Raw genomic sequence first — 25,107 nt, 5'->3', positions numbered from 1 at the left:
CAGCGTGGCTCTGCTGGGATGCTCTCCCTCATCCCCTCAGGACCATCCTCTCCTTGCTCTGGGACACAGCCTGTGCTGACTGCTCAACTCCAGAGTCACTCGTTGATGTCAGGGTGAAGAAGAGGCACACACAGGGTGTTTTCCCAGCGCTGCCCTTCCCACACTTTCTCTCATCCACTTCTCTTCCCCACACCCTTTCTCCAATCCCTAGGGAAAGCACAGCCCCAGGGATTTCAGTAACGCTGGAGTAAGCAAAGATTTTATTCTTTTTTATTTTCAGCCAGGGAGCAGAGTGCTGTTGATTTTGTCTTGCTTTTTCAACACCAAAGTCCCAGTGCTAAGAGATGAAGGACAAAAGCTATGTGCTCTCAGCTCCAAGAGAGGGCCTTTCTCTTCTGAATGCTGCACTGGTGAGTAGCAAGCAAACAAATCCCAAAAGCCCCAATACTACTACAGTGCAGCTTTAAGGAACCATATGCTGCCCACACCATTGCTTGGCTGGGGAGCCGTGTGTCCTGCCTACCCTTGTGCCAGCTTTGCTCCTCAGCACAGAGACAACTTAGCAGCCAGGACACAGCTCTTTCGCTGCTCATTCCTTTCTCCTGAAAGCCTACAGATGGTTCTTCGGGGTAGAGATGTTGTCCTCTCCATCCCATCTCAACCCCTCCTCCTCTTGCACAACTGACACCTCCTCACCATCCTTTGCAGAGAGATGGTTTCAGTCCTGGTGCCCTGCAGCTTCCAGCATCACCCAAGGCTAAAAAACTCAGGCAGAGCAGTGGCTGAGCTGTACCTGGGGCTCAGAGGAGCTCACAAGACAAAGACATCAGCAGTGCTAGAGGAATGGAAACAATGCTGGGGTGGGCTGGAGGGCTACATGGGTAAGGATAAAATGTTCTTGGTTGATATTGAAGGGTAGGACGGCTTCACCAGCAAGGCAGAGGGAGGCAGCAGATCAGCAGCAAGCCAGAGCTGTGGCCTCTGCAGGAACAGAGCTTTAAACACAACACAAGGTCCCAGCCCTACACTCTCTCCTTTCTTCTGCAGCAGGAAGAGGAGAGAAACTGGCAGGGGGGGAAGGGGCAGAAGAGAAGAGACTGTCTTCTTTCTGCCACTTCCCCTGTAAGAGAGAAAGGTCTAGGGATGGAAGGGAGCAGCCACTCTCCCTGCCATGGCCAAGCCTCTGGGCATGTGCAGGAGTGGGGAATATCTCACCCCCTCGCCCCATCAGCAAGATGAGCAGAAAGTGCTGGCTTTGCAAGTGAGGAAGATGCAGCCCAGGAGACGAAGACAAATCTTAGCACTCAGAAAACTAAGACATGCTTGCATCAAGACATGTCTGATGCCCAGCTGGGGCAGAACTGCAGCTGCTGCAAATCCACCTGGATTTCTGTGGGATAACAAGGCACTGAGACTGAGGTTACTCACTACAGATATTGTAAGCGTGAAACAATTTTTTTTATTATACAGAACAATGAAAAATGCCTGTTTCTTTAGATACAGCAATGAACTGGTTTATTACTGACCTTACCAATAGTGGGCTGCCTTTATCAGACAGGGCTATAACACATTAAAATGGAGAAGAAGATAACTTTTAAGAGCAGTCTGCAAGGAAGTTTACAGCCCAATTGCAGCAGTTCAGTGTGAATACACCTATAAATCACCTCGTTTGGGTATCCATAGCAGTCTAATTGAAACAAGGGGCTACAAAACTTTCTTTGTAGGCAAGGATCAGCAGTGGATGGGTTAGCACACACCACCAGTGGAGCCACGATCCAAGTCAACAAGTCTGAAGCAAACTTAGGTGTGGCTAAATCACACGACAACAACAATAATGTAGAAATATCATCACATGCAAGAGCTGAACTGCCCCTCTCCATTATTAAGTATCTGCCACATGTTTAAGCCAGTCAGGTTTACAGACTCTTCTGCAAAGCCAGTTTTACCCCACATAATCTCTCAAAACTCGAGGTCTTCCACAGAAGTAACTTCACTAGGATATTAGTTTTCATTAAGAAAGAACAGCATTATTGAGGCACATAGTTGCTGCAGGAAGTTTCGTGATCTACAAATATCCTGAAGGTTTGAACACAGAAAGGCCCTTATTTGACATGAAATACAGTAAGGCATAGAAAGGAAGGAAGGAAGACATGGGGAAGCAGGATCACCTGACTTTTTTTTTTAAGTCTGTAATAGAGCAAAGAAATCCTAGACTGCTTAACTGTTTCCCCTCCCTCGACCTACAGCTCTAATTAAAATAAACCTTCAAAAATATAAAAAATGTAATAATATTTTAAGATGTTTTTATTAAAACACTGAATAAATTCAAAGATGTTTTTATGACATAAAAAGACCAAAAGTAACCTCACTGCTGTTTCAAAGTTATATTGGGAAAAAGTGGCTCTTGTGTAACTTTATAGTTTTCTGACTTTCCACCGTTCCACTGCAAGAGATGATAGCAAGGACGAAACAATACATCTAGGATTAAAAGCTCCCAAGCCCATTATTTATACACATCTAATTAGCTCCTCCGGCACACAAATACACACACACACACCCCCCGCCTTGAGCACTGGGAACTGCTAATATAATTCCTGCAATTAAAAACTTCAATGCCAGAATCCTTGTCTGCCAAAAGGAAAAACAACAACCACTCTCCTCCAGCACAGCTGGGCATGTTTGTACAGGAGTGGATGCCCAACCCTAAAACAAAGCTCAGCTCCAAGATGTGAACTCTCCCAAAGTTCAAGGTATTTATTAGAAACCTGTAATCCAGCACCAAGGACCACCTTGGACTCCACTCCAGCAGAGCGAGAGATGCAAATCAGAAGTTTGGGGAGTTTAACTCACTGTGGTTTTGTTCAGCCATACCACAGATCTCTGCTGATCATGGGATAACTTTGCTGAACACGTCTCACTCTGTAAGAGCCTTTTGCTTTGGTTTTCCCCTCAGTGACCATGCTAACTTTTGTTGTGTTGGGCACACTGGCAGTGCAGACAGACGGGTGAAGGACCACTCGCCTGCCACCATGTGAAAGCAAAACTAGCACAGAATAGTTCAAGGCCAACACTCATAAAGGCTTCGATGCATTAATGACCTTCAGTATTTCCATACAAATCTTCCTCTGAATACATAATCTCACAATAAAACTTCAAAAACCTCGAGGGATCAGATACACTTACAGTGTTACATCTCTTTGAAGTACTTTTCCCTTTGTATTTTGACCACGCTTCAAAGTTTTCCTACTTACATACAAATCAAATAAGACATCTGCTGCTAAAAGAAGCAGACACTAAAAGCTGCTTCTCACTTTCCCAACCTTTGGGGGTGGTGGGGCAAGACTCAGTCTCATAGAAAGAAAGGTATATACTAACCATAGGTTGATTTTCACTATAGTAGCTGGCCAAAGAGGAGTTCTTCATGTATTAAAGGTCAAACAGAACCAGGGTACACCTCCAGTCCCCACCTGTGGCTGAAGATCCTGATCCCAAAGAACAACACAGGATGTAGTAACCTGTGTTAAGCTGTAGAATGCAAACTGATTTGCTGCCATCAGGTGGGAATTTGTGACTAATAGAAGTGCCCAGTGCATGAAGGCAACAGGAGGGAAGAGGCTGTGCCAGGGACAAAACCAAGGTACACCAGCATTGGCAAAAAATAAAAAAAAAAAAAAAGTGGTTTAATTGGGGTGAGCTGCTCATCTTTAATGGTTTTCTTAAGAGGCAAAGGGAAAAACTCAACCCGACTCCCAAACACTGCAAAAGTTGCCAGGGAAAGGGATACGGGGTGGCTGGCAAGATGTACCAGGTTCTGCGCTTCAATTGAAGACCTTTTTGGAAGGATTGAAAAAAAAGGATGATCCTAGAACTGTCCTCTACTACCATGCCAGAAGAACCCACAGAAAACAAACCAACCAGAAGTATGCAAAACCCCACCTCAAATAAAAGAAGTAAAGAAATCATTGCATTTTGTCATTATGAACTAGCAGCTTCCTCAGCAACCATGTGAACATCCTTTGTGATATACAAGGAGACACTGGAGATAATCTTGCATGTTCTCAAGCACTAAATAAGTTTTAAAATGTTGGTTCTTGCCTCATATATAACAGATCTATACAAAAAACTATTTCTAACTATTGCCTCCTGTGCTTCCCTTTTTCGGGCTGAGTATTTTTCCATGTCTTTACTGAGCCATCATTGGAGGGATGGTTTCTGGGACATTATATTTAGCTCGGAAGGACTAAAGATGTTTTTTCCCTGGCTAAAGTTAGGAAGAGATCCTCCCTTAGAGGAGGATCTTACACTAACTCTGCTGCACATAAAAAAGCACTGAAACAAGTCTAGTCTGGGCTTGCAGAAGGCACCGGTGATGCCAAGGCCTCAGCCATGATGATCCTGTTGCTTAAAATGGGAAAAGTAAATCCAAAACTGGCACGAATGTTTGCTTTACATATACAATAGAACTACAATTTCATCCCTATTTAGGAAAAGAAACATCACTTATTTCAGGTTGGAAATTGTCACATCTTCACGCAGAGCTCGTGGCAAAATACAGCTCCCCTCGGGGACAGCTCAATGTTTGTTCACCACTCCATGGAAACAGGCTGCAGCAAGGGCATTTTGGCAGCTCTGCACAGCTGCCACTTCAGTCACTGGACAGAAATGGGGACAGCTCTACATCACAAGCACATAGAACTGCTCACAAGTTTCCATTGCTGCACCCACCCCTCCAGCAGTGCTACAAAACCCCTTCGGTCACCACCCTCCTTACAGCACCAAGCCGCCACTTGCCTACATGGATTCATCCACTTCAAGGTTTTGCTGGTAAGACACAGCTACCATGGTGATTTACCTCAGAGAGGTTCAGGTCTTGTTGATAAACTCTGTTATTATTGCAAATCAACTCCTATCACAGAATCAGGGAATGGTTTGGGTTAGAAGGGACATGAAAGCCCATTCAGTTCCAACCCCCTGCCATGGGCAGGGACACCTTCCACTATCCCAGGTGTCTCAGAGCCCCATCCAACCTGGCCTTGGACACTGCCAGGAATGGGGCAGCCACAGCTTCTCTGGGCAACGTGCACCAGGGCCTCCCCACCCTCACTGGGAAAAATTTCTTCCTCATATCCAATCTAAACCTGCTCTCTGTCAGTGTGAAGCCATTCCCCCTTGTCCTGTCAATCCAGGCCCTTGCGAAGAGTCTCTCTCCATCTTTCCTGTGGGCTCCCTTCAGGCACTGCAAGGCCACAGTGAGGTCACCCCAAAGCCTTCTCTTCTCCAGGCACAACAATCCCAGTTCCCTCAGCCTCTCCTCCCAGCAGAGCTGCTCCATCCCTCTGCTCCCCTTGGTGTCCCTGCTCTGGACTGGCTCCAGCAGCTCCCTGTCCTTCCTGTGCTGGGATCCCAGGGCTGGATGCAGCCCTGCAGGGGGGTCTCAGCAGAGCGGGGCAGAGGGGCAGAATCCCCCCTCCCCTGCTGCCCACGCTGGGGCTCTGGGCTCTGCCCAGGATGCATCCCTCAACATGAGTGTGCTCACTCCTGGTATTCACTACAGCTTTGCAAGTACTAAATTACCTTCGAAATCCTGGGCCACTGAAATGCTATTTTGTGTGTTTCAGACACTGATCTCTTCTCTGGTGACCAGGGACAGGACCTGAGGGAGCAGCACGGACCTGTGTTGGGAAGTTTAGGCTAGGAAATTTTACAAGTATACACAGAAAAAGAAGGGGAAAAAAAGCCAGAACAGGTATCTCTGTGTGGTAACAAGCAGAGCTCTCTGGCAGAGGAAGTATCCGAATCATGCTGTTGGATTTTGGGATTTGTGTTTTGCCCTTTATTAAAACTTTCGGCAGTTCTAAAGAGCAAGTTTGTGTTTCCTGCAAATGTCTCAAAGATCATAAATGCATTCAGGCCTCTCCTAGTATTTTAATGAAATACCAGTTCCTGTTCCTCTACTTGACTTGCAGGCAAAATCTGCCATTTTAAGGAGATAATCTTAAGCAGCTTTCTGAGAAATGCCAAGAATACTAAATTGCCATTTCTGTGCTCTGGCTAGGGGTGGGGTTTTTTTTTCCTCTCCTCTAATATTCTATTTAAATTGTCTTTAAAAAGAAAATGGAGTGTTGGCCAAGAGATAGTAGCATGATGTGCTGTATTTTACAGATTGCAAGATCTTAATTAATACTGTCAGCTGATTAAAAACCTTCCAGAAAGTAAGGGTTTAATTCCCTGTCACACTATTGTGTCTAAAAAATCAAGACTTAGGAAAATAACATGAACAAAACAATTACTTCCATGGCATCCTGTTTTTCTAAACTAAGTCTCAGTATCAACGAAACAAGAGCTGATGCCCAGTCACACTCCTAACCATTGATGAGGAGTGGAAGGAAGCGATTTAGCACAAGTGTGCATTTGTCAAGGAAGAAAGAGGTGTGAGTAAGGTACCTGGGATGTCTCCAAAGGCAGCCTGCTGCCTAAACAGCCAACCTGATCCGACCATGCATCTGAGGGTTTCAGGAGGAGATATTTACTACCGGCCTTACAGTGAGTGACCAGTGACTAGTGCCCAGAGGGCAGCACTCTGGCTACCTGGGCTGCTCAGGGAGCCTGCAGGGGGAAGGAGGAAACCCAACAGATTGTGGGATAGAGGACTTCTTCAGGCCTGAAACCAATACTGAGAAGCCAGGCCACGGCCAGACAGCTGTGATCTTCCTTCCAGCCACAGGAAACAATTCCACATGGTTGCTGGTGAGTTCCCATGCCACAGGCACTCCTCAGTTTGTACTCAGCAGTGGTTCTGGCAGCTGAGACCACCTGCTCTGTACTCACACAACACCTCAACCTGTGGCAACCCTGCCCAAGAGGCTCTCCTGGCACTGCAGCACTGCGGGCCAAGGTAGGAAACTTCCATCTTAGGTGGGGTCAACAATTTTGAACTTGTACACAGCAGTGTGCCAATAATATGCTGTAAAACAGCCATTCTTTTCCTAAGTCCAGCTGCCAAACTCAAGAGAGCTAACCTGACTGAAGACAGACATGAAGGTAAAGTAAACTGAGCATTAAATCAAAAAAAACCAGCTTACCTAAACAAGTCACCCTGAAGGGCTTGTTAAAAATTGCTCACCTGAGCTGGGGCTCCTGTTACTCTGGTCCTCATGGCTATTTTAAGGGGTGAGCCTATGCAGGTAGAACACACATTCAACTTAGTGCAAAATTCTCACCAACAGGAACTTGTCACTCGTGGGAGCTTTGCACCAGTGTGGAAAAAAGAGCACTCCACAGGGCAATAGCATCCAGGAATCTGAAGCACGGCTCCACAGTGCTGCTAAAACCAAGCTCAGTGCAAGTGGATATTCAATTTTTGCCGGAGCAATTTTTATCTCATAAACAACCACCGCTATACCCCTCTGCAGATTTCAAAACACTCATTTCAAATCCTTTACAACTGGCCACAGTATGGGGGAGAGGAGAATCAACTTATTTCTCACTGACACTAGAATTTGTAGTGTTCTTCTGAAGTCAGAAAATACCAAGTAACAACAGAAAAAGAGAAACACACCCAGCATGCATGTCAGAACACACAGGGCACCACAAAGACATTGGTGGTATCTCTGCATCAGCAGCCTGTTCCTTGGAAGCTTCTTGTCCAAGAACTGTGACCCAGCCTGGTGCTCCTTTGCTTGCAAGATCTGACAAGATCTCAAGATGCTGGTGTGGCTGCGGGCCAGCAACCTGGTGCTCCAAGGAGCCACATGCAAATGTCTAATGAGGGTAACATGACCACACACGTTCCCTCTCCTGCTGTAACACCAGCAAGGCTCCAAACTCCTCCTGGATAACAGGAGATAACGCAGCCATATCTCAGCGCTCCCCGGCATGGATCACGGCATTCACTACGGCTGTCACAACACTGTAAATTATACACAGCCCACACCCTTAACAACACAAACCTCAGAGCTGTCTCCTTGTTCTGTGGCAGCAGAGATTAACAGATGTTGACAACTGATCAGATAGGGGAAGCATTAGAGGAGACAGATGCAGCCCATTACTACTGTTGGTTGTGTACCTACACAGTTTCCTGCTGTCAGACTGCACTCATAGTTTCTCCTGATGCAGCAATGTTGTTGGGCTTCCCTTTCCCATCCTCCCAACAGGCAGCTATTTCAGTTGCTCAAAGCAGCACTGCCCCTACCTTTAGTGACAGGAGGATTATCACTGGCTGACAACACCCTGCTCAACAGGAAAACACACCTTAATATCACACCCAGACACCAAGAAACCCCTTGGCTCCAGGCATCTGATCCAGGTGAGCGCTTGCATGAACTATCCAGAGCATGCAATACCACGTTCATGCTGGACTGTGCACATCACTCCTCCTAATTCCCTGCCCAGAGCACTGCAGCACAGCTGGCAGAGATTCTGTGAACAGCAGCACAGCTGCAAAGAAGGTCCCTAAGGGAAATTACTGAGATAGGCTACAGAGGAGTGGGAAAATGCAAGTGGAGCTACTCTAGATACTAACAGGATGCAAAGGTGTTAAGTTTATGCATGACACAACCCTTTGATAACAAAAATATGAGAAGAGAAGGTTTCATACATATCTCATAGCAGCCTTCCAGTATCTGAAGGGGGCCTACAAGAAAACTGGAGAGGGAGTCTTCATTAGGAACTGGAGTGAGACACAAGGAGGAATGGCTTCACACTGACAGAGAGCAGGTTTAGATTGGATATGAAGAAATTGTTCCCTGTGAGGGTGTTGAGGCACAGGCTGCCCAGAGAAGCTGTGGCTGCCGCAGCCCTGGCAGTGTCCAAGGCCAGGTTGGATGGGGCTCTGAGCAAGCAGGGATAGTGGAAGGTGTCCCTGCCCATGGCAGAGGGTTGGAATGAAATGATCTTTGAAGCCCTTTCTAACCCAAACCATTCTATGATTCTGTGAATTCCATCAGTGCCCAAATCTGCAAGGGAAGCAATAAACACTAGCACATTGTTGCACTGCGAAGGATGGGGGGGAAAGGGCAAGGGCCAGGGCCAGGGCAAGGGAGGAACCGTGGAAATCTCTGCTGAGGTCTTGGAGCAAAAGGCAATCAAATCCACAAAGAGGCTCCTGCAAGCAGTTGCAAGCTGGCAATTTGCTCTGTTGCCAGACTGTTCTGGGGCTGAAATACTGACAGTCAAAAAAGCTCTTCCCCAGACAGAGATGTGGCATTCCCACCTATCAGATTTTCATCTCCTGTTAGGAGCTGGGAACAGATACAAGGGGACCAGAGCTGCCGTCAGCTCCGTTTTGGTATTCCCAGCAATGCTGCATCACCTGATGGGATGCACCACTCTGTTTTCTGTCCCCACAGGGACAGACAGCTGTTCACTGTGCAGATGGCAGAAGCAGGATGGCTGCTTTACCACTGCCATCCCCCAGTGTCCCTCAGGCACAGTGACACCCAGGGCACATCAAGCCTCGGCCACTCGGCATCCAGCCAAGCGGGCAAACCAGCCAAAACACTGCTGGCACTGAGCCCTGGGAGTGGAGCCAGGAATGTTTGCCCAGTCCCGCAGCAGAGTTGAACTTCCCAAATATTTTGAACAGCTCCTTATCAGCAAAGCAGCTTTCCACCAGCTCAGCATTTCAGAGTGTTTATAATCTGGTCCCCTTAAATTGGATTGACAACCGAGCAGAACCACAGCCTGAAATAGTGACAGTCTCTCTGTTGGCACAGGAGCTTTTCAGCAAGACCCACCCAGCCTGAGATCAGCAAGTTGCAAAAGCCCACACTTGATGTCAAGCATGTTTCTAATGCCACTGAAGTCAATGGTACTGAGAACGTGCTTAACGCTGGCTGCCTGTTTGACCAAGTGACCAAAACAGGACCTCAAAATATAGTTCCTGGCAGCTTTGTGCAACCTGTGGCTGCTATCAGTAATAAACAGCAGCCCTCTATGTAAGGTCCCCCACTAAAACACCAGCTCTCCTCACCTTGACTGACTTTAGACCGTCTGCTGCCAGATGTGGCCTCTGCCACAAACATCCTGATCATTGTGGCCACAATCTGCCTTCCTTCTCCACTTAGAGGCACCACCAGAGCACAGGTCTGTGTGTGTTTGGTTGGGACCAAGGGAAACACTGAAGCTACAAAACTCACATCAAGTCTGCAACAAAGACATGTTCACTTCCAAAATGGATCTTGCTCCACATCACTCTGGTTCAATATGACACCACCATCACATAGAAAGTAACTTCTTCACAAAGACGTTTCAAGGCAAAATTTACATAGGGTGACATAGAGACACTGTTACTGCATACAGAACACAAACCAAAAATCACTCAGTGAATCAGGGAAAACAAGTGCTGCTCTGTTGCACTGAGAGAGTTCACAGGGTGGGAGAGCAGGCTGTGTCTGGGAAAGGGAATGAGTCAGGGCAAGCCTCCACTGAACAAAGTTCAGCCATCTGCCCAGCACACAGACAGCACCCGAGCTAAAAGTTAACAGCCTGTGCCCCTCATGGTGAGGAGAAAACAAACACTGTCCATTGAGTCATCACCCCATGGGGACAGCCTGCAGTATTACTATGCTCAGTGTATCAGGCACTGACTGTTATTAGCCACTGATGCTTATACAGCTATTGGTCCCACTGCTGTTCCTTAAGAACAGTTGCTAAGAGCATGAGAAAAAGCACCTCCTCCAGGTGTAGGACTATTGGCTTGGAAGGTGCTCCAGACATTAGAGTTCTTAGATGATGCCCACCTGCCACAGCAAGAATGATTCTACTCCCAAATTCTCATCTTGTCCTGGCCAGTGCTGCTCACTGTAGGTCTCAGAAGAACAACTTCATATCCCTCAAACAGGGTGTTGGAGGGCATAAGCCTAAATCCCTACTGCTTAATGTACCTCCAATTGGTGGGCACTGACCTACTCAGGGTGAGGAAAGAAGGGTGTTTCCCAACTACCCCTTGTTACACACCTCAGAACAGGTGTACCAGAGGAGGATCAGGCCTTTGGAATATGGCAATCATTGTGCCATCCTACGGAAACAGATGGAAATCTCTGGCCTTACCATTACACTAAACACTAGATGATTCAACTGAATTTGCTCTCCCCTCATGAGGTAAGGCTATTTCCTACTTTCTTCCAGTAACTCAGATTTGTCTATGTCCTATTTTTGGTTTCTAAATTAAGAATATTGCTCATTACCAGATTATATGGCATTTATTCTGAGGAGCAAGAGATACTGATGCAGCTAAAAATTCAATATAAACACCCTGTGGATGTAAGCCATGACATTTATATACCGGATTAATAAGCACTAAAAGGAATTTCTGATGTAGGGCACATGACCCCCCCTTCATTTCAAAGGCAATTATTTTAATACCATGATTTCAAAGTGTGACATGTCCTTGAAAACACTGGCAGGCAGACAGCTTTATCAAAAAACCTTCCAAATCCTGGAAGGACAATTTCAGGTGCATCTCCAGTTTTGAGATAACAGAACATCTGGAGTGAGTGTATGGGCTGGCCAGCAGATAAGCAGGCTCAGACAAACACCATTTTAATGCAGAGTGGGTCTGAGCCTCCTTTAGAAAGAGGGGAAGGATTGGACACAGAGCTCCTGCTCCAGCCCATCTCCAGCTGCATCCAGCACCGCTCCTACTGCCTTCACTGCCAGGTTTCTGGAGCGCTCTCACTGCTCAGAGCGGCCCTTGCCTTTCACACCTCATCACCTACCCCTTGATATTTTCCAGATACCTCAGCCTGGAAGCCACTTCCTTGCTCATTTCAGAGAGCCAGCTTACAACTGGAATCCCCCCAGAGAACACAGCCAGGCTCCCTGGGTATCACTTGTCAGACTTGGGCCACGCCACCTCAGCCTTTCAAACACAGGAGAAATGGGGAGCTCGCCAATTTGCTGTGAGGAGAGCTGAAAAGATAACAACAGCTGGTTTTCCACTGAAGACCTCAGTGCTTTCTGACAGTGGTTTGATGCCCCAGGAAAAAAAAAAAGCCCCATCCAACCCTTTCTGTGCAATCACCTTCCAGCCCAGGGATGCCCCAGTTAGTCCCTTCCTCTCAATCTCAAATATCTAAGTAGCACTCAGAGATCCTAAAGGATCTCAACAAAATTCCTTTGGTATCAGCATGATCCGAGCAATTCACCCTGGACACATTCTTGGAGCCACTCACCACTTTTGGATGCAATGCCTCAAAAAAAATCCAGAACACAAAATTAAAACAAACACAACAGAAGAGCCCAAGATGCGCATGCAGTTCCCCACACATTGAGCTGCTGACATTTTTCCTAAGCAGCTGAAATCAAAACCTAGTGAGAGAAGCTGTCAGATGACAAAGGAGAGACACCAAGACCCCACCACAAGTACTCACACCCTGCAAAAGCAAGGCATGAAAGTTGGTCTGCACTCACTGCTGCAAACTCCAGGTCCCAGCTCAGCCCTGAGGGCTTCCCAAGCCCAGCGAGGAAAACATCCAGATTCATAAAAAGCCACATTCGAATCCTTAAAAAGTCAGCAGGCAAGTAACGAGCAATTTGGATATCATGAAAACCAGAGGATGAAACCAGAGCCCTGGGAGTATGGAGTAGTTCAGGACAGCTCTGCCCAACACTGGGAAGGAGCACACACAAATGAGGTATCAGCTATATAAGAAAGTCAAAGAAAAATGAAAATAAAAATACTGTCTCTGATACCTTGGTGCTGCTGTCCATCGCTGAAGGTCTCATCTAAGACATCAGGATATCTGTCCTACCCATCAGGAACAGAAAACTAAATATAGTCTTGGAACTAAATCTTGAGCCCCTAAAAAAGGCTCTGCAAAGTTTTGCATGCCCAAAACGAGCATGTGGCTGGAGACAGCTGCTTTCTCCACTGCCTTCATTAGCAGGGCATGCCCAGAATAAAGTTGTGTTAAGCCATGCAAGGCTTTTTGCCCGAAAGTTTATCAAGCAAGGCATCTGAAGCCAGTCAGAAGGTGGCCAGGGAACCTTTGAGAGCCTGCAGAGAAGCAGCCACGAGATTTTCCTAAGGAAGATGAAAGAATTCCTCATGTGATTTCCATGCTCCTCTGCACCTAGCAGATCATCTGTTCTCCCCAGGAGGACTAAACTGCCCTAACACCGCCCAGTGCTCCGAAGCAACTTTGTAAGAAGCCAGAATTCCTGAAAAAAAAGAAGTTTTAACTAAATTCTAGCAAGTAGGCAACAAAATTGTTACCACAACTTCCTCTGTAACAGAGTGCCTAATTCCACTGTTCACTGCCAAGAGCACTCACCTTTTCTATAAGCCATGCAACACATTTGGGGGTCTTGTCAGTTCCTTTAGTAGCTGTAAATCAAGGCCTATAGCCTAGCGCAGTTGTATGAAATTATTTCTGCAATGACATCATTCCAGACACCACTCTGAGCTAACAACTTCCACTACATTCCAAGGGAGGGAAAAAAAAATATCTTAGCATGGCATGTGGTGGATGAGGGCAAGAAAGATCAGCTTCCACATTTTGAGATGGCTCACTTTTCCCATTTTAGTCTCAGATGGAAAACGAGATGGGGAAAAAAACATTCCCAAATAATACAGAAAAGGTCTCCCCTGCCTCTGGTTTGAGAGGAAAGAGGAGGGAAGGAGCAGAGAGATCCCCCAGACAGCAGTGAATGACACCCCACAAACCTAACCCCATTAACATGCCGCTTCATCTTAAGAAAACTTCAGACAATTCCTTGCACACCTCCAACCACTCACAGGGAAGGGACAACCACCTCAATGAGAAAACTTATTTAGGGGGAAAAAAAAATAAAACCACCAAAAACCACCACCAGCAAATGCACCTAAATAAGTAGTTAAGAAGGTTAGGAAAGATCATTACATTTCCCTTTGTGTCAACCTGAATCAAACTTTCTTTTGCTCTAGTACAAGTCAGGAAGGCGAGGACTCAACTTGCCCTTGTTTCTCTTTCCATGGCCTAAGGTCACTTGACTTCTTGTTCGCTTTGCCCATCTGTAAAATGGGGGAAATGATGAGAAACTACAACACAAGGTTATGGGAATTATTCAATCCATAGCCATAGAGCTCTTTGAAGATGCAAAGTGCCAAGCATTATTACTGGATGAAGAAATGATGTATTTTCTCCCCCAAGCTACACAGAGGAAGAAAAAAGCCATGCAAACAGCCAACTGTATTTCTAATGAGATGCAATACTCAAAAAGTGGGACATCTTAAAACTGATTGGACAATCTTTTTCCAGCTCGCAAAGATTATTCCCAATACATAAACCTCAGAGGATTATAAATGCAAGCAAAGAAACTTAGCTTTTGACAAGATTTCTGCAGACAAAATAAGCTTGTCTAAACAAATAGGGGAAATGTACATTTTCGGTCTTAAAGAGAGCAAAAAGAGTTTTTCAAAGAAAAAGGGAAGAACTGAAATCAGGTTTGCAAGCTTTGTGAGGGATGAATTAATGTTTTCTGAATATAAAGCAATTTCCAGGACTAGGAAAGTCAATAAAATAGGAAGAACTGGATGGGAGGGAGGCAGGAAAATGCCATGGGCAGCAGAGGGGACACATGCTGGATAAACAGGGCAGGCTGCTCACTGTTTAGAGATAAATACATCTCCCCTCTCTGCAGAGACTTATGGGTATTCAAGAGCCACCATCTGAACTGTGGGTGAGCAGAATTTTAAGTTACATTAACGTTACCCAAACCACATCACGTAACATGTGAGGAGCAAAAGCACAATAACACGCCTCTTTTCTGCAAGCAGCATTATTTCCTCTCAGAAGAGGGGGAGGAAAAAGACACCAGAAAATCCCCATCATAGCCTGCCTGGGGACCCTCCCGTGCCCCAACCACAGGCAGTGCTGCACCTCCCATAAACACGCAGAGCAGCCACAGGCTCTGGGGAAATGTTTGAAATTATTACTATTTTGAGCACAATTTGGTTTAGCACAACTATTAAAAGCCCAAGAAAAGCTGCATGTGGGGTGGGCCCTACAGGACAAGTCATCAAGTGCCAATAAATGGAATACATAGAAGTAGCCTTGTGCTTCTTTCCCTCCTGTATTCAATGTGACACTGACGGGGGAAAACCCAACAAATACTGATTTTTGCCTTTTGCACACAGGCACTGTAAGAGGGCGGGCTGGGCACTATTTCAGTGCTGTGTGTGATGCTCTGTCTCAGCTTTAGACACACCAAAAATCTGCTGCCACCAAGCACCTAACTCAGAGCTGGTGGAGCAGGGTGAAGACACACCTGCAAACCTGCAGGGTTTTGCTAGGAAAGAGCAGGAGCTGCAGGGACTGACTCTGGCTACATGGACTTAGCCAGGTTTCTGTGCTTCATGGCAACACACTGAAGCAGCTGTCTCTGCTAAGGCTTATTTTAAAAGCCTTATTTAGCTTTTATTTAGCTTATTTAGCTTTTGCCCCTACTGTGGGGCAAGGCTCAACTGGCAGCAGCATGTTTAACACGGAGCAAGCCAGGGAGGGAACAACGGGATGGAAATCCATGCTTTTAGGGACAAATAGAGGCCGTGGGCAGAGGCACTGAGACTCCACTGTGAACACATGTGAGTATTCTGTGTGGTGAGATTGGAGGAGGTCATCAGACATCATGTGGTATTGCTGTGGTAACCCAGCAAAGAAGCCATGTTCCTCCCCATGTGGGAGAAGCAGCCGGAAGCCCAAAACAGCCCCTTGCCCCTGTCAGCACTGACTCAGGCACAGGAATTTCCTGCCATCTCGTTAGGAGAGGCTCTTATTTATCTGTTTAATGGGGAAAGCAAGCAGCAGCTGGAGAAATCAGGCTTTTCAGACCGATTGCTGAGGGCAACAGGTCTGACTCCTCCAAATGCCAGAGACCTGCCAGCACTGGAGCCACAGGAACAGAGAAGGGAGGACTGAGCACCTGCTACTACAGCCTTGGATACACACATCCCCTCCCAGGGAGCAGCAGCACAAGTGACAGAGAAAACCAGGCAGATTTATGTCCCAGGCCTTCTGCGGCTCCTGGGGATGGGGAATTAGCACAGAATCTGGGGAGCAAAGAGGGAGAGACTTCCAGCAAAGGCAAGACATTCACACGGTGATGCCAGCAGCTTGAAAGTCTCCAAACACACATCCAGCAGAACGTGGCTGCCAGCCAGCATCAGACTTTCAACAATGTTTTTACAGCCACGATGGACACAAATCCAGCTGGAGTGTAATCCCACCAATCCTGATAAGCAGTGATAAAACTGAACAAATGTGACCAGGATGGGAGACAATGGGTGACAACCACTCCTGGAGCCATCAGACCTCTGATTAAAAACCCAGGGAATAAAAGCTTTTGGCAGTGGAATTTAGGGCTTCTGACAAACAAGGAGCAACACCCACCCACTTCTTGCCAGGTCTGGTGCAAGACCTTGGGCAGCTGTGAATCCCAGAGAGAGCTCAGGCACAGTGATTTAGTGTGAGAAGGCTCGGAGAGCCACAAAGAAGCACTCCAAGGGCTATGGAGAGAGTAAGGGAGTAAAAGAAGGGAAATGGTATTTCAAATGAGACACCAGTCCTCACATCCTGTGGGACTGGGAGCCCAGCTGTGCAGTTATGGGATGAGCACATCCCAGCCACAGGGTGCACGGATCAAGTGCAGGCTCAGCAATCTGACCCAGCTCTCCAGCTGGAATTTAGGATGTTAAATCATACCATAACATCCAAAACAAAGTAGATGAGGGATAACCATTCCCAAAACAAGACTGCCAGCTCTGACATGCACGAGGCTACCTGGATCAAATCAGTCTAGACCGAATGCAAAATGCTGCTCCTTGAAGCCACCAGAACTGGGCCATTTCCAAAGGATCTCACAACACATACTCTGTTTTGCTGAATGCATTTTCTCATGAACTTGCCCCGGTAATCTGAAAGCTCTTGGCAGTTTCTCTGCATGTTGCCATAGACTTGCTGAGTCGGATTTACTGCACATGCACAACTGCATCACACACTCACAGCATGTCCAGGGGGATCTTGTGCTGGAGCTGAACCCTTCAAACTGGGGTGCACTGGCACTGCTTGAACCCTTCATATGCCAGAGAACAGCTCCAGTGCTCATTTCAGTTTTGGTTCTTGGATAATCCAAATATACTTCATTACTCTGCCACAGTCCACATGTAAACCCTAAATTCACTGTCATTAATACATGGAAACACAGTTTTTACATTTCCCTGACTCTAAACACAGCTTAGACTGCGTTAAGTGAGGACCATCCTTTAAAAGATACAAAATGAATGGATATCTGCAGGAGCACGCTGACATTCTTCTACAACTCTTACTAGAAGTCATATACAGCATCATTTTAATGACATTTGAAATGAAAGCCCAAAGGAGCTGTTGTGTAAGATATCAAAAAGCAAAAAACCAGCAGATAGTAGATAATACACATCAGCAATGCAGTGGGTTTAGATTACTCACCCACAGGAGCAGACTTAGTGTTGATCTCCACTGTCACTCTTGAGCAAGTACCACTGATCCATATAAACTTCCAACACTGAGAAAAAGAGAAACAGAGATTTTGATTAATCACTCAAAGTCTGAGATGACTTAAAAGTGATATCTTGTAAAAGTTTATTATCAAGAGACACAGGATACAGGAAGCACTGTGGATGAGATACATAATACCATTTAAAAAAAGCTAATACCAAGAGATTAAAGGATGACAACAGATGTACAAAAAGAAAATGAGCTTGTTAATTCCAAATAATTCCCAGCAACATTATTTCTCAGTATCTCTACATTACATAGTTGGCCTGTGCCTGCCCTTGACCTCCCCAGCTGATCACACACATACAGCACAAAACAACGGTGAATAATGCCTGGCAAGGCTTCCTTCTCACTACTGCGACCTAAACAAACCCCAAACAAGCACCCAATGTTGCTGAACATCTGAAAATCAGTGTGTGAAGTAAAGCCAGTGGAAGTCAGAGTAGCCCATAGAACTGAACCAACCCCACAACTCCCAACAACTATTCATGAGTCTCTTTACTATGACTATTTTGGCAAATCAAAGATGTTCTCTGTTACTGTGGCTTGACAGGAAGTTTTAGTCTCAGATACTCCCATCTACAGACTGTGGACAAAAGAAGAGCTATTTGGTATGGGAAGTTTGACAAAACTGTTCCAGGAGAAGGTTCTGAGTAAGCTTTGAATTTGAAATGCAAAAGGGAAGTTTGGGGAATAAAACTTCAGCCTAATAACTAAAAACTTCCAAACCTATGCAGTTATATGAGCTCCCTTTAGAAGAGGCTTAAGAATCAGTGACTCAAATACAAGTGCTCAGTGAAATATGGTTGGTAGAAGGATGGAAACAACCGGGAACACCCCAGTGCACCCCCACCTGGGACACTTCACTGGCACACTGAGACACTGCTCTCCAAACAAAAATCATGCCAAGAGCAAGAGCAGGAGTTTAAGACAAGCAAGTAACGTGACTGGAAAGCAAAGAATCAGCTCAAAAATGTAGGAATAAAGGCACACTGGCTAACTAGTCGTTGACTTGTGGCAACAAACTGCAAATATCCAGAGGTTGTAAACTGGAAGAGAGAGAATCCAACCCTTGTATGACTGGGAGGGAAAAAAACCCCATACATTTTCAGGGCTATACACTATAAAGCTGTAATAGATGATCTCAAGGCAAACACATGATTGGGAGCTCATTACTTCTCAGAACAGTTTTTTAGAATAGGTTGAACAAAACCACCAGGGGAAAAAAAATGACACAGAACTGAGCAGGACACAGGAGCCTGTACAAGCAGACTCTGTCACAGGACTGGGGCTCCAGGCTATTGCAACAGAATAATTATGTACTGAGCCCTGTGCAATGCAGGAAAAAAACATCTGCCAGATGGAAAAAGACACAAAATGTGGTAGGCGGGGAAAAAAAAATATTTGAGGTTTCTATAAAGGGCACTGCAGAATGCCATGTATGAAACTGCAAAGCCAGGGGAAAGAAGTTAGTTAACGGTGTTATTTTAAGCCTGCCTAAAGTAATATGAAGGGCCGAAATGGAAAACCTATAATTAGATGGAGCTTCTCCCCTTCATTACAAATATCTGACTGGAACTGAGGCTCACAGATTGACAGGACCTTTGGGATTCCCATTGCCCGGGCTGCCAGGACACACAGACAGCAGCCGGGCAGGGGGAAGGAGACGCGGAACGCGGCGGGATTCTGCTGCTGCACCTTTGCTGCGTGGGACTGGCCACCACTGCCTGTCTCAGCTGGCCTGGGCCTCCTGCTGCAGCCACCAATCCTGCCCCAGCTCCCTCAGCATCCTCTGCGGCACAGGGAAGCCCCAGCAGCTGTTCAGAACCTGCAGGGCCTGTCTCCCTCCATCACTGCAGGAGGCTCACACTCCCCACGAGGGCCATTCTCCAGACTGATTTGCTATTCCCAGCATGGGTGGCAGCACCACAGCTACTCCCAAGCCTCTCCACCACCACTATTTTGGTAAATCAAAGATGTTCTTTGTTACCGTGGTTTGACAGCAAGTTTAGTCATTTCCTTCTCGACAGAGTCAGTTACACACACACAGCCCACACCTCGGGCAAGCTGTACGGCCACTGGCTGGCTGATGAGGAAGGGAACATGTCCCTGCATTCCTCAGAAGGGAACTAACTGCCTCACACCCTGGCAACACAAGGATTCAGTTTGTTCCCAAGGCTGCTAGGGAAGTGGGCTTCATTTCCCATTCCCCCGCTTCCTTCCATCCTCAAACTCAATTTAGTTTTGACGAATAAACTTCCGGTGCTGGTTTTGGCTGGGATAGAGTTAATTTTCTTCACAGCAGGTAGTGTGGGCTAAATTTTGGATTTGTGCTGGGAACAGTGGGGATAACACAGGGATGGTTTAGTTCTTGCTGAGCAGGGCTTGCACACAGCCAAGGCCTTTTCTGTCTCTCACCCCACCCCAGTGAGGGGCTGGAGGTGCACAGGGAGTTGGGAGGGGACACGGCTGGGACTGCTGACCCCAACTGACCAAAGGGACATTCCAGACAGTATGTGGCATCATGCTCAGTATATAAAGCTGGGGGAGGATGTTCAGAGTGCTGGCATTTGTCTTTTCAAGTCACTGTTACCTGTGATGGGGCCCTGCACTGCTGGGGATGGCTGAACCCCTGCCTGCCCATAGAAAGTGGGGAATGAATTCCTTGCTTTGCTTTGCTTTGCTTGTGTGCACAGCTTTTGCTCTCCCTATTATACCATCTTTATCCCAACCCATGAGCTTTCTCACTTTTACCCTTCCAATCATCTCCCCAATCCCACCAGGAAAAGGAGTGAACAAGTGACTTTTTGGGATTTAGTTGCTGGCTAGGGTTAAACTCAGACACTACCCCCACCAGACACCCTCTAACCCTAAGCTAAAGAAACCTCCCTCGCACAGCCTCACCTCTGAAGACTGGTTACAGAAGTATTTCCTATAGGACTGGCAGTGATATTCATCCCAGCATTTCTCCAGCTTGAACAGGGCACAGGACATGGACATCAGGGGGTTTCACCCCGTGCCCTGCATTGGGATGCCAGGAAGGCTGACAGCTCCCAGAGAAAGTCTGGAGCTCAGGACGATGAGTGAAATATGGGACTTGTCAGGACTTCTGGGAAAGGGTGGGGCTTTTCTGGTTTAACTGGAAGGGTAATTTATCATCCAAGAACACAGCTGAGGGAATAGCCGCCCCCATGTCACACACACAGCCCCGACCTGAGGGCACACAGGCGGCCAGGGGCTCTCCAGTCTCGACAGCAAGAGCAGAGCTCTCCAACGAGTTCAATCCAAGTTCACTTTCAGGATCACGAAAACAACCTCCCAGAAAACCACACTCATAACCAAGAGCCAGTCATTAGGAATGATCATTTAAGAAGAGCAGGACTAGGCAAACCAGGTGAGAGTTAATTGGGTTTTTGCTTTCATAGAGAGAACATCACCATGTATGAATGCCCTGGGAGAACCTCTCCAGTAACCCCAGGAAAGAAAGGTGCACGATATGATTTTCTTTTTCTTTTCCAGACTCTAATTTCTTAACCAGGAAGAAAATGCAAATCCTAATCTCACAACCTTGCACATTCAGCAGTAATATTTTACCTTGCCAATCAAATGTTTTCTGCAATAGCCACCCATTTTTTTTTCAAATTCAAGATGCATAACTGCATGCAATTAATTACACACTGTGTGAATTTAAACAGGACACAGCCCTGTGTTCAAAGACCTGAAAAATTCACATGTTGCACCGTGTTTAGGGGCACATCTTAACATGAAAGGTGCAGCACTATTTCTTTGCTTTCTGACTCCTACGAGCTTTGTTTCAGGAAAATTTTCAGACGAATGCAAGAGCACTGCAAGCAAATAGTCTGATTCATGTCTGTTCTTTACTAGACAAAAATAAAGATCTGCTTTGCCTAATAATTTCTGATCAAGAAAAGCAGGGCTTTGAGATACAAGATCTGAAAGAGCCCCTCCTCTCTACTAAAAGCTAAAAAATGACTCTGTAACATGGGACCCAGGTAGTCACAGCACAGTTCCAATTACTGCTCCTTCCCACACACTTGCTTCATGTGTGCCTGTTTGTGTTTCAGTTAAAAAGCTACTTTGACATTCTTCCTATGTTTTTAAAAGAAATTTCCACAGGCAACAGGATTCAAAATTACTAAGGAAAAATTATTCACATATACACTTCCAAGGAAGTCACTGATGCAAACTGATTGTGTCCAGCTATCTTGCCTTGGAAAGGTTGGGAGGAGGATTTAAAGCCAAGAAGCAAAGCAATGAAGAAACACTAACAGTTTCAATGATCTGGAGAGCTAATGGTTTTCCACAGAAAAAGCCATTGATGCATGTCTTATTTTGGAACACGAATGGCACAGTTTTTTGTAAAAGGCCTTTGGGCAAAGGCTGGTTTGAATCTGAATGGAAGCAATCAGGACTGCAGCTTGAATGGTTTCCTCACATCTGTATACACTATCCATCCATGCCAAGCACCAGCCGCCAACACAGCCACTTTCACCTTTAAATCACCCCTTCCCACCCACCAGCCACTTTCACCTTTAAATCACCCCTTCCCAGGATGCATTTTTCAGGATGCTGCAGACCATGTAGCAGACCTCTTATTTATGCTGGGACAGGCTAGCTACACTCAGACAAACTAGACAAGAACAGAGAACACAGATGCTTCAGCCCTTATCTTTATTTTTGGTTTCTAGAAGGCTGCAGACATTTTGACACAGACAAAAATCACACAGCATCCACGGTAACAAGTCAGTCTGGTTTGGGGTCTTACTGCACCCACAGCTGAAACCCAAAACTTGTGCATTGCAAGTGCCAGCCTTGAGCTTAAAAAACAAGTTTCAATCCAAACCTAGAGGTCTGGCACAACTAAAGGGGCCTGAACAAAACTAACCACATCATTAACTCCAGTGACCCAAGCAGCTGATAGCTCACACAACATTTCCTACCACAAAACAGCACATTTGAACAATGTACATGTACAGAAGTCACTGAATCAACACAACAGCACAGGAGGATACAGACAACATAGCCAATCACCACAGCAAAGAAACACTTTCTGGAAGCATAATAAAATATTCTGAATAATCTCATGAGTCAGAGATGAATAACATGAGACAGACCATTCAATGAAGTATTTGTAAGACCAGCAGCAAGAACAAACTGCAGAAGGTTTAAATAAAAGCCTTCAAATCAGTAACTTATCAGATATTGAGTGAAACTAGACATGATTTACACAAAGAAAAAATATGACTAATCTGTGACTAATTTTATATTAATCACTGTGTCCATCTCTGAATTGGAGTGCCACTGTATGCAGTTTCTGTCAGCCAGCGCTTTGTTTTAATTCTACAAGCCAAAGCCAAAGCAACAGATTATGCAGTTCATTATCTGTGAAAATGCAGATGTCAGTCGATGGAAGATGCAGAAGTGACTGAAAGATATGGATGACTACTGCATCAATTCAACTGAAGAGCTCATGCCCCAAAACCCATGTTATTGAAGCAGGGTGATGATAAACCTGTGGAATCAGGTATGAGAGAATGACAGACCTGAGAGCACCAAGTGCTGGTGCTGCCAGTGTTCTCCCTTCATAGCTGTGTCACATTTGCTGACACTGAAGTGACTAAATCCATGGGTCCTGTTAATCAGACAGCAACCCAAAGCACACAGAAGCTGCAAGAGTTCTGTTAGAGGAGACTGCTTTTTTTTAGGGCAAGCTACCACAGTGAAGCACTGTTATCACTGAATTAACACGGGAAGATTATCAAAGTGCTTTCTCTCAGGCACCGCTTTGGTTTTATTCTACTACATATGCAAAAGAGCCAGGAAAAGCCTCCCTGTCCCTCATCCCTTCAACCCTGGCACGCTCCATCAAATGCAAAAGGCACTGCTCTATCAGTGGTGCTCATCTCCTAAACCTCACTGGTGTTGCCACACGCTGTTTCCTGTCTTCCTTCCCAACTCTGCTCAAAATAAGCACAAGATATTCCTTGACAAAAAGGCATCAGGCTCTCACATAAGGTTTCCCATAACACTTTCCAGGAACATGCTTGCCCTTCAATTACCCTTAATTGTTCTAGGCATCCTTCACATTGAAGTTCATTCGCAGCAATACTTTGACATTCCTCGAAGGAACTTAAGTCGCTCCAATCACCACAAACTTACAGAATCCTATTACTGAAGCACACACAGCCCAACTCTGTTTCCAGAGCTGGGAAGTGAGGAGGAAGCTTTGCAAGAAGCAAAACTCAAAAGCACTTTCCAGGAAAAGGAACAAAATAACATCCTTTTTGCAGCTGTAAAGAAGAGGCAGCCAAAGGATTAGAGTTGAAAACCCTAGAAATTAGGATCAAGATAATTAGATGTCTTGCCAGCTTCACAAGTAAGTTTTATACATGTACTTTGCTTTTTCTCCATGAGGACACTTGGGTTGTTTCAGCCCATTTAAGTTGGTTACATGCTAATACACATGCACACAACAGGATTCAGCTGTCATGCTTTCATACGCACTGCAAATAATCCTGAAAATACCATTTCTACCAATCACATTGTTCCACCCAGTTTTAAAGCACATGATTGCAGAACAAAACCCTCAGCACATATTTCTGGCCTAGATTCTTAAGGAAATTAAGTTTATGTGGTAGTGTTGTTTGTCAGTCCTCACCCCATTAAATTTTCAACTTGCTTGTCAGTTTTGACCACATTTGGCAGAAAATGAAGAGATCCAAACAGTTGTCACATTCCTGCACCTTTGGGGGAAATTATTATGCAGGTAGAGGAGACACATCCAAATCAGCCTCTCACAGGATCATATTCTGCTGCAGGAACGCAGCGATTCCCTCCTTTGGCTGGCCCAGCAGCTGCTCCATCAGCAACCTCAGGGCAAGTCCCACAGCCACCAGCAGCAAACACAGTTAGTCCCACTTCCTAATATTATTCAGGAATTTGCTTTATAATTAACCTGTTACAGCACTTTAGTTAAGGAACAAACAAGGATGTTGCCACCAATATTAAAAACCCTTTCACTAACAATTAGCATTATTCTCAGAGGAAAAACTTCATTAGCTTTCAGTCTGCCCTTTTTTAAAGGGGTCAGTGTCTTGTAACAACGGAGAAACAGCTTTTCTCTCAGGGAAAATAGCAAGGAGGCAGTTCATGACACAGAAAAGATGCAGGCAGAGTACAAGACTCAGGGGCTAAACAAGATGCAAAATCATTTTCCACTTCTAGACCACCACTTCAAGTGCAGACCAATTACACAGCGAGTTAAAAAGTCACCAGCAGCAGCTTCCCCTCAAGCTCTCCAGGGTCATAATATGCAAAACTATGTCAGCCACTTGTCAGAGGGCACTTTAGCCAGCCTCCAGACAGGAGGACAGCCACAACAGTTCCATTGCTCCTGCAAACACTCCAGGTCAAGAGCAACATGTGTCCTGAAGGCAGCATAGAGGAAATGCTGGTCCTGCCAGGAGCACAGATGTGTCCTGTGATGAGAGGACCTCTTTCCAGTTGGGATAGTCTGGCTCCACTTATTAATAGCAGGTGCTGGCATCCACAGCCCAGGGCTCTGAACCAAGCA

General features: G+C 45.9%; 1 protein-coding gene across 11 annotated transcripts in view; it reads right to left on the bottom strand.

The window, feature by feature from the left end:
• Positions 1 to 25,107, bottom strand: part of PPFIBP1 (PPFIA binding protein 1) — a 102,648-nt gene that overhangs the window by 55,606 nt on the left and 21,935 nt on the right. For all 11 annotated transcript variants that reach the window (XM_048300524.1, XM_048300528.1, XM_048300527.1 and 8 more), the window contains exon 2: positions 17,445 to 17,520. The gene's annotated coding sequence lies outside the window, so the exon portion shown is untranslated. The remainder of the gene's footprint in view (positions 1 to 17,444; positions 17,521 to 25,107) is intronic.

The sequence above is a fragment of the Corvus hawaiiensis genome, chromosome 4 (assembly GCF_020740725.1).
Source record: "Corvus hawaiiensis isolate bCorHaw1 chromosome 4, bCorHaw1.pri.cur, whole genome shotgun sequence".
Taxonomy (NCBI): domain Eukaryota; kingdom Metazoa; phylum Chordata; class Aves; order Passeriformes; family Corvidae; genus Corvus; species Corvus hawaiiensis.
The sequence above is the reverse complement of the archived record's forward strand: the minus strand, read 5'-3'. Positions and strand labels throughout refer to the sequence as shown.